The 10,673-nt window shown below is 48.9% G+C and overlaps 1 long non-coding RNA gene across 1 annotated transcript; it reads left to right on the top strand.

Moving 5' to 3' along the window:
- Positions 1-557: 557 nt before the first annotated feature.
- LOC140389266 (uncharacterized) lies at positions 558-7,341 on the top strand. The gene is made up of 3 exons (XR_011934315.1): positions 558-633; positions 3,618-3,692; positions 6,614-7,341. It is a non-coding gene; the product is annotated as an uncharacterized lncRNA (long non-coding RNA).
- Positions 7,342-10,673: the final 3,332 nt, after the last annotated feature.

Genomic DNA, 10,673 nt, shown 5'->3' with positions numbered 1-10,673 from the left:
CAAGCAGGCAGACAAATCAGAAACAATGGAAAACATTCAGAAAATTAATGCCCAACACTAGCTGAAAAACCTGAAGATTTCCCAGGAGCTGTGCCAGACCACTGTAACGCAGCGCATGTGTCTGTGTGTGTTGTGTGTGTTTGAGTTACTCAGGCAAACTCAGTGCAGGAAACCACCAGAAGGATGCCTCGTCTCCCCACCCTGAGCCCCTTTGTACCCTCAGGGGTAAAGTGCCAGCTCAACACCGGCTGTGTGGGAGTTAACAGCAGAATTTACAGCACTCAAGCTGTCTCGAGGCAGAATTCCTATCCATGAGGTTTCAGTTAACCACAAAAAGAAATGTGTTGTTCATCATTGCCAGGTGCAAGCCTGCTGCAGAGACAAACAGAAGTTGTGTAACAGATACAGACAGCACACCATTGCCTTTGAAGGCACCTTATGAGCTGGGTTTCCAAGGAGACACTGAAAGGAAGAATAAAAGACTTGCAGTTCTATGGCACCTCTCGCGATCTTAGAATGTCCAAAACCACTTTCACAGGCAATGCAGTACTTTTTGAAGTCAAGGCACTGCTGCAATGTAGGAAACATAGCAGGTAATCAGCACAGAAGCAAGGATTCACAAGCAACAGTGAGGTAATGCTCAGATAATCACATAGAACCTCCCAGTTTTACTTTCAGATAGGCTCATGAGATCTTGTCAGCCACCTGAGAGGACAGACCATCCAAAAGACAGCACTTCTGACAATGCAGCACACCCTCAGTGCTCCAATAGGAACATCAGCCTGGAGTTGCGCTGGGGTCTCTCAGATGGTCCATGAATGCAAGTGTGACCCACTGAGCCACCACGAACTCTGTCAAAGACAGGAATCGGCAGAGGAGAGTATAAATGGCTGGCTCATGATGGTTGAGTGTGTTTTGTCTGCCATTGCTCACCATGGTACGCTAGCACAGTGGTTAGCAGTGTTGCCTCACAGCGCCTGAGACCCAGGTTCGATTCCAGGCTTGGGTCACTGTCTGTGCGGAGTCTGCACGTTCTCCCCGTGTCTGCGTGGAGATCCTCCGGGTGCTCCGGTTTCCTCCCACAGTCCAAAGATGTACGGGTTAGGTGGATTGGTCATGCTAAATTGCCCCAATGTTAGGTGGGGTTGCTGGATTACGGGGATAGGGTGGAGAATCATCATAGAATCATAGAATTTACAGTGCAGAAGGAGGCCATTCGGCCCATCGAGTCTGCACCGGCTATTGAAAAGAGCACCCTACTTAAGCCCACGCCTCCACCCTTTCCCCATAAGCCAGTAATCCCACCTAATCTTTTTTGGACACTAACGGGCAATTTTTTCAGGGCCAATACACCTAACCTGCACATCTTTGGACTGTGGGAGGAAACCGGAGTACCCGGAGGAAACCCACACAGACACGGGGAGAACGTGCAGACTCCGAATAGACAGTGAACCAAGCCGGGAATCGAACCTAGTACCCTGGAGCTGTGAAGCAACTGTGCTAACCAGTGTGCTAGGTGCTGCCCATTAAGAAGGTGTGGGCTTAGGTAGGGTGTTCTTTCAAGGGCTGGTGCAGACTCAATGGGCCAAATGGCCTCCTTCTGCACTGTAAATTCTATGAATTCTATGAATTATCCAGCAGGTGGGCACTCTTCTTCCCTGTGTGGGACAGTGATGGTGGGTTCCACATTGCCGTTCTGTACAGATCTCAAACCTCCATCCACTTAATACCCACATGGGCCCAGGGTCATGAGCTTATAATAGTGAAGTCTTCCAACCCTCCTTACCAATAGGAAAGCCAAAGACTATATAGAGATGACAGAAGGAGCTGGCATCAGGAAGGGACTAATGTACTGCACGAAGATATGGAATACCAGGAAGGCAGGGTGGCGCAGTGGTTAACACTGCTGCCTCACGGTGCCGAGGATCCCGGTTCGATCCCAGCCCCGGATCACTGTCCGTGTAGAGTTTGCACATTCTCCCCATGTCTGCGTGGGTCTCACCCCCACAACCCAAAAAAGATGTGCAGGGTAGGTGGATTGGCCACGCTAAAATGCCCCTTAATTGGAAAAAAAGAATTGGATACTATCACGGTATTTTTAAAAAAGATGTGGAATACTGTGGCAGGGCAATGGGTTCAAAATGAGGTTTCCAATTGTAATGGGGCTGATAGCAAGTCGACAGCCTGTCTGAGTTTCGATACTTGGCAAAGACCAACTTCATCGCTGAGATGTCGCCTGATAGTTGATTGGGGAGAGTGGGGAATTAGGGCAACAGAAAGGGCAGGATTTTCACACCCACCCTTTGTCATAGAATCATAGAATTTACAATGCAGAAGGAGGCCATTCGGCCCATTGAGTCTGCACCGGCTCTCGGAAAGAGCACCCTAGATAATCCCACACCTCCACCCTATCCCCGCAACCTAATAACCCCACCTAACATTTTTGGACACTAAGGGTAATTTAGCCTGGCCAATCCACCTAACCCGCACATCTTTGGACTATGGGAGGAAACCGGAGCACCCGGAGGAAACCCACGCAGACACGGGGAGAACGTGCAGACTCCACACAGACAGTGTCTGGTGAGAATGGTCTGCGGGAGGGGTTAAAGGTAAGACAGATGCCGCTTTGTTACAGGACCCTGTCGTGTTATTCACCCTGGGATAACATGGACTGCAACTGGATGCAGTTAGACTGGAAAGCAGACACCAAACTTAGACGTTGGTTCAATACGATTTATTGAACTTCTGTAACAAGGCACACAGCTGGTTGTGGGTGGACTCTCTACTACTCTAAGTATGCTAACTCTAACTAACTAGACCAGACTAGCTCTGAGCCACGTGTAGAAGGTGCTGACTGATATATACACACTGACTGTCACTACAATTGTCACCAGTGGAAAGAGGCAGAGTGCTGATGCCTCATGTGTTTTATAGTAGGAAGTCCCCCTCTAGTGTTCTGTCTAGTGATTGATTGTATTCTGTCCTGTGTGTTGATTGGCTAACCTGGGTGTCTATCACTGCCTGTCTTTACCTCATGATGTGCATGAGTGCATATTATGACAGACCCCAGCCCGCAACCCTTTCAAAATCAGGAACCGAATCTTCCTCATGTGTGCAACCAGTCCTTTGAATCTAACCACAGTGGACAAAAGCTGCAATCTCCTCTGCATATTACCGCACCAGAGGTGCTCACGTGATTGAGATGGCCTGGCAGCTTAGGTTCCCAACTCTAATTGGCGCATCATCACCTCCAACCACCTTGTCCCACCATTATTCTATTGTCCTGGGCGCCCTGCCTTCCTATGATGGTCAGTTGGAAAGTGCGCGCAATCTGTTAACCAATTGGATTAACCGTGATTGCCAGTCAAATGGTCGTTCTTCTGCACCACATCGGCAATAGTTTTATAACAAATAAATTCAAAGTTTCCAAGAATACCCCCCCCCCCCCCGAGTTTTGCCCCCTGCAGTATCCTAGAGACTCCCGGCCAATTCTGAATAATTTGCAACCCCTACTGGGGATCTAGGGAGTGAAGGGTTAAGAAAAGTTTTTGAAGTGCCTGTGTGAATTTTTAAAGGCACAAATCTGAGTCATTCACTCTGTTTGTTTTCTCTCGAAGGTGCTCAGCCTGGAATGCCAGGCCCAAGGAGGGAACCCAGACAGCTGTCTGAAGTTCGAGGCTTTAATTACATTGGTAAGCAAAGGTGGTGCTGTGTTTTGGTATGTGGCAAAGTAAACATTTCGCCCTGTAAGGATTTTTTAAAAACGGAAGCATTTCTCCTCTCACCTCATAGGCTGTGACTATGCTTAGGCAGCGTTTTCCCTGACCAATTGGAATGGTATCACTCTTAAAGGGGGGCTGTCTTAAAGTGGCACAGTCTCAACAAGAATAACTCGCATTTATATCTTGCCGTTAATGTGGAAAGATATGTCAAGGTGCTTCACAGGATAGGAAGTGCTGTGCAAGCGAACTCTGCTGGAAAGTGCACTTGTTAGGCAAGGAGCTCAGCTGTGTTCAACTCTGACACCCTATTAGTCAGATAGCATTTCCCAAGTGGACTGACTGTATGTGTGGGCTTAGACAGCCAGTAGCATCACAACAACATCTTGCCTTTCTTTTTTTTTCTTTTTTAAATAAATTTAGAGTACCCAATTCTCTTTTTTCTCAATTAAGGGGAAGGTTAGCATGGGCAATTGACCTACCCTACACATCTTTTGGCGTTTTGGGGGTGAGACCCACTCAGACACGGGATTCTGCGGGAATCGGCGGGGCGGGCAACTCCAGCACCGAGGAGTGGCGTGAACCACCCCAGCGTCGGGCCGCCCCAAAGGTGCGGAATCCTAGGAGCTAGGCCGGCGCCGGGGTGGTTTGCACTGCGCCGGCCGGCGGGGAAGGGGCTTGGCGCCACGCCAACCGGCACAGAAGGGCCTCCGCCGGCCGGCACGAGTTGCTGCATGTGCGGGAGCGCCAGCGTGTGCTGGCATCATCCCAGGGGGGTTCATCTCCGCGTCGGCCATGGCGGAGGACCACAGCGGCCGACACGGAAGAATAGAGTTCCCCCACGGCACAGGCCCGCCCGCTGATCGGTGGGCCCAGATCGTGGGCCAGGCCATGGTGGGGGCATCTCCCGGGGCCAGATCCCCCCCCCACCCCCCAGCCCCCTCGAGGACCCCGGAGCCGCTCAGCCAGGTCCCGCCGGTAAGTACCTACTCTAATTTACGCCGGCGGGACCGGCCGAAAACGGGCGGCCACTCGGCCCATCGCGGGGGGATCTGGCCCCCGCCAAATCACCGGCACCGGAGAATTCGGCAGCCGGCAGGGGCGGGATTCACACCGCACCCCCCCCCCCCCCGGTGATTCTCCGACCCGGCGGGGGTCGGAGAATGCCGCCCGGGTAGACTGTGCAAACTCCACATGGATAGTGACACGGGGCCAGAATCGAACCCGGGATCTCGACGCCGTGAGCTTTCCATACCACTTTAATAAGCTTTTATTGTCACAAGTAGGCTTGCATTACCACTGCAATTACGTTACTGTGAAAAGCCCCTAGTCGCCACATTTCAGCGCCTGTTCGGATACACTGAGGGAGAATTCAGAAAGTGCAATCCACCTAACAACACATCTTTCGGGACTTGTGGGAGGAAACCGGAGCACCCGGAGGAAACCCACGCAGATACGAGGAGAACGTGTAGACTCTGCACAGACAGTGGCTCAAGCTGGGAATCGAACCTGGGACCCCAGCGCTGTGAAGCAACGGTGCTAACCACTGTGCTACCTTGCCATCCTGTGAAGCACTCGAGGAGTTTTACAGGAGCACTATCAATCAAAATATTTGACACCAAATAATAGGACAGATGAACTTGTTCAAAGAGAGAGATTTCAAGGAGTGTTTTAGAGGGGGAGAGATAGGAAGAGAGGTTTGGCAAGGAAATTGCATGGGTTTACGGCTGGACAATTCAAGGCATGAATGATGGCGGCAAAAACAAATTGGGGATGCATTTCGTCATCGGCAGAACATCCCTCACACCCATCGCTGCAGTCCTTCTCATTCCAGTAACTTGGTTTCAAAGTCCTCATCCTTATTTTCAAATCACTTCACAGCTTTACATGGGAAATCCAGTCATATGTCCAGTCATAAACCTTCTCTTTCATTGATACTGAACTCTTACTCCCTCCCCATTTGTTTTATCCAGCCGTCAGTGGCTGTTACCTCATCAGTTACCTCATTCCTCCTGCCCGCAGGAGTCTTATTCCTCCCAAATTACTTTTCTTCCCGAACTCTCTATCCTCCGCCCTCTCGCTCAGTTTCCCCGAAAAAAGTCCCGACTCAAACTTCCCACCTCTCCCCTGTTAAGTTCGGTGCTTTCCACCTTTCGTCTCTGCCTCCAGCTTACGAAGTGTCCCCGGGTGCTTTCGTGTGTGAGCAGTGTCATAATTCTCAAAGGAAGACTCGCATTTAGAAAGTGCCTTTCAGCACCTCAGGATTTTCTGAAGCACCTTTGCAGCCAATTAAGGGCCGTTGCTGTGACAATGGAGGAAGACATGACTGTCAATTTGTGCACAGCAAGCTCCCGCGAACATCAATGGCCAGTTAATCTGTTTTAGTGGGAGCTGAGGAACAATCATTGCTCTTTTCAAGTTGGTGTCTGTGTGGAAAATAGCTTGTCAAGTATATGTGTTGGGGGAAGGAAGAAGTGCTGTGTGCCATTTTCAAAATAAGTGTTGCGCTGATGTACTTCAAAGCAACTGAATGAAAGAAATGAAAATCACTCATTGTCACAAGTAGGCTTCAATGAAGTTACTGTGAAAAGCCCCTAGTCACCACATTTTGGCACCTGTTCAGGGAGACTGTTACGGGAATTGAACCGTGCTGCTGGCCTGCCTCGGTCTGCTTTCAAAGCCAGCGATTTAGCCCTGTGCTAAACAGCCCCTGCTAACTTGCATTGCATAAATAAAAATAAGGTTTCCCTGTATCATGTTTGGAAGGAGATGGACCTTTGCAAAGTGTCCTCCCCGCTCCAATTACCCCAGCATTGGCGGTCATGCCTTCCCTCTCTCAGGCCTTAAGCTCTTGAATTTCTTGCCTCATCATCTCTTACTCTCTCCTCTTTTAGGATGCTCATTAAAACCAACAGCGGAATTCTCCGTCGCAGGATCCTCCAGTCCGCCAGCTGTGCGCCCATGCTCGTTTTCCGATGGCTTTAAGTGGACACAATGGGAAACCCCATTGGCCGGCTGCGGGAATGGTGATGACGGGGGCGTGCCGCGCAGGAAAACGCGGCTAGCGGACCGGAGAATCCCGCCCAAATGTCTGTCCAGGCATTAGGTCATCTGTTCTGATATCTCTTTATATGTGGCTGAAAGAACAAAGAACAACAAGGCCTTTGGCCCTCCAAGCCTGTACCGGTCATGATATCACCCTTGGCCAAAATCCTCAACACTTCCTAGTGCCGTATCCCTCTAAACCCGTCCTATCCACCTATTTGCCGAGATGCCTTTTGAACGCCGTTAATGTGTCTGCTTCCACAACCTCCCCTGGCAACGCGTTCCAGGCACTCACCACCCTCTGCATAAAAAAACTGACTCTAAACTTTGTCCCACGGACCTTAAACCTATGCCCCCTTGTGACTGACTTTTTTCAACAGTGTCAACCTTTGTCCGGACATACTCCCGTGAATCTTGTTTGATTGAATTTACCAAATGAAAGATGCTTTATAAATGCCTTTTGATGTTAACATAAAATGCAAAACTCAGAATTCCAAAATTTGACACAATTAGGACAAACCTTTGACTCATTGCGGAAGGTATTAACGAGTTCAAAATGTACCCACTCATACAGAAATAAAATCAACCCGTTCAGTCAGAATAAAAGAGTGTCTTGAAATGTGAATGGGAATAAGTAGGGAGTTGCCATAGCTAAAATTTAAATGACAATCCTGTCATTCCAACTAGTTTAGGGGCTGTTTAGCACGGGGCTAAATCACTGGCTTTGAAAGCAGACCAAGGCAGGCCAGCAGCACGGTTCAATTCCTGTAACAGCCTCCCCGAACAGGCGCCGGAATGTGGCGACTAGGGGCTTTTCACAGTAACTTCATTTGAAGCCTACTTGTGTGACAATAAGCAATTTTTATTTTTCATTTCATTTCAGTAAATACGGAATTTGAACCACCCAATCTCCTGGAATGGCCCTGTTTATTGTCATGTGTACCAAAGTACAGTGAAAAGTGGCCTGAAAGCAACTTACTGCGGATGCTGGAAACTGAAACAAAAATAAAAAATGCTGGAAATTCTCAGCATGTCTGACAGCACCTGTGGAGGGAGAAGGGAGCTGACCTTTCCAGTCTGGATGACCCGTCATCAAAATCATCCATAAAAGGTTATGTTGTTCTGGCCAAATATCCTGGCCGCAAAGTTTGCTAGTGTCACACGGGAGGGTTTAAACTAGTATGGCAGGGGGGTGGGCACGGGAGCAATAGGTCAGAAGGTGAGAGCATTGAGGGAGAACTAGGGAATAGGGACAGTGTGGCTCTGAGGCAGAGCAGACAGGGAGAAGTTGCTGAACACAGCGGGTCTGGTGGCCTGAAGTGCGTATGTTTTAATGCAAGAAGTATTACGGGTAAGGCAGATGAACTTAGAGCTTGGATTAGTACTTGGAACTATGATATTGTTGCCATTACAGAGACCTGGTTGAGGGAAGGGCAGGATTGGCAGCTAAACGTTCCAGGATTTAGATGTTTCAGGCGGGATAGAGGGTGATGTAAAAGGGGAGGCGGAGTTGCGCTACTGGTTCGGGAGAATATCACAGCTGTACTGCGAGAGGACACCTCAGAGGGCAGTGAGGCTATATGGGTAGAGATCAGGAATAAGAAGGGTGCAGTCACAATGTTGGGGGTTTACTACAGGCCTCCCAACAGCCAGCGGGAGATAGAGGAGCAGATAGGTAGACAGATTTTGGAAAAGAGTAAAAACAACAGGGTTGTGGTGATGGGAGACTTCAACTTCCCCAATAGTGACTGGGACTCACTTAGTGCCAGGGGCTTAGACGGGGCGGAGTTTGTAGGGAGCATCCAGGAGGGCTTCTTAAAACAGTATGTAGACAGTCCAACTAGGGAAGGGGCGGTACTGGACCTGGTATTGGGGAATGAGCCCGGCCAGGTGGTAGATGTTTCAGTAGCGGAGCATTTCGGTAACAGTGACCACAATTCAATAAGTTTTAAAGTACTGGTGGACAAGGATAAGAGTGGTCCTAGGAAGAATGTGCTAAATTGGGGGAAGGCTAATTATAACAATATTAGGCGGGAACTGTAGAACATAGATTGGGGGCGGATGTTTGAGGGCAAATCAACATCTGACATGTGGGAGGCTTTCAAGTGGCAGTTGAAAGGAATTCAGGACCGGCATGTTCCTGCGAGGAAGAAGGATAAATACGGCAATTTTCGGGAACCTTGGATGACGAGAGATATTGTAGGCCTCGTCAAAAAGAAAAAGGAGGCATTTGTCAGGGCTAAAAGGCTGGGAACAGACGAAGCCTGCGTGGAATATAAGGAAAGTAGGAAGGAACTTAAGCAAGGAGTCAGGAGGGCTAGAAGGGGTCACGAAAAGTCATTGGCAAATAGGGTTAAGGAAAATCCCAAGGCTTTTTACACGTACATAAAAAGCAAAAGGGTAGCAAGGGAAAGGGTTGACCCACTGAAGGATAGGCAAGGGAATCTATGTGTGGAACCAGAGGAAATGGGTGAGGTACTAAATGAATACTTTGCATCAGTATTCACCAAAGAGAAGAAATTGGTAGATGTTGAGTCTGGAGAAGGGTGTGTAGATAGCCTGGGTCACATTGAGATCCAAAAAGAAGAGGTGTTGGGTGTCTTAAAAAATATTAAGGTAGATAAGTCCCCAGGGCCTGATGGGATCTACCCCAGAATACTGAAGGAGGCTGGAGAGGAAATTGCTGAGGCCTTGACAGAAATCTTTGGATCCTCGCTGTCTTCAGGGGATGTCCCGGAGGACTGGAGAATAGCTAATGTTGTTCCTCTGTTTAAGAAGGGTAGCAAGGATAATCCCGGGAACTACAGGCCGGTGAGCCTTACTTCAGCGGTAGGGAAATTACTGGAGAGAATTCTTCGAGACAGGATCTACTCCCATTTGGAAGCAAATGGATGTATTAGTGAGAGGCAGCACGGTTTTGTGAAGGGGAGGTCGTGTCTCACTAACTTGATAGAGTTTTTCGAGGAGGTCACTAAGATGATTGATGCAGGTAGGGCAGTGGATGTTGTCTATATCGACTTCAGTAAGGCCTTTGACAAGGTCCCTCATGGTAGACTAGTACAAAAGGTGAAGTCACACAGGATCAGGGGTGAGCTGGCAAGGAGGATACAGAACTGGCTAGGCCATAGAAGGCAGAGAGTAGCAATGGAAGGATGCTTTTCTAATTGGAGGGCTGTGACCAGTGGTGTTCCACAGGGATCAGTGCTGGGACCTTTGCTCTTTGTAGTATATATAAATGATTTGGAGGAAAATGTAACTGGTCTGATTAGTAAGTTTGCAGACGACACAAAGGTTGGTGGAATTGCGGATAGCGATGAGGACTGTCGGAGGATACAGCAGGATTTAGATTGTTTGGAGACTTGGGCGGAGAGATGGCAGATGGAGTTTAATCCGGACAAATGTGAGGTAATGCATTTTGCAAGGTCTAATGCAGGTAGGGAATATACGGTGAATGGTAGAACCCTCAAGAGTATTGAAAGTCAAAGAGATCTAGGAGTACAGGTCCACAGGTCATTGAAAGGGGCAACACAGGTGGAGAAGGTAGTCAAGAAGGCATAAGGCACGCTTGCCTTCATTGGCCGGGGCATTGAGTATAAGAATTGGCAAGTCATGTTGCAGCTGTATAGAACCTTAGTTAGGCCACACTTGGAGTATAGTGTTCAATTCTGGTCGCCACACTACCAGAAGGATGTGGAGGCTTTAGAGAGGGTGCAGAAGAGATTTACCAGAATGTTGCCTGGTATGGAGGGCATTAGCTATGAGGAGCGGTTGGATAAACTTGGTTTGTTCTCACTGGAACGAAGGAGGTTGAGGGGAGACCTGATAGAGGTATACAAAATTATGAGGGGCATAGACAGAGTGGATAGTCAGAGGCTTTTCCCCAGGGTAGAGGGGTCAATTACTAGGGGG

Source organism: Scyliorhinus torazame, chromosome 14 (assembly GCF_047496885.1).
Source record: "Scyliorhinus torazame isolate Kashiwa2021f chromosome 14, sScyTor2.1, whole genome shotgun sequence".
Classification (NCBI taxonomy): Eukaryota; Metazoa; Chordata; class Chondrichthyes; order Carcharhiniformes; family Scyliorhinidae; genus Scyliorhinus; species Scyliorhinus torazame.
Note: the sequence above shows the minus strand (reverse complement) of the source record. Positions and strands in the feature narration are given on the sequence as shown.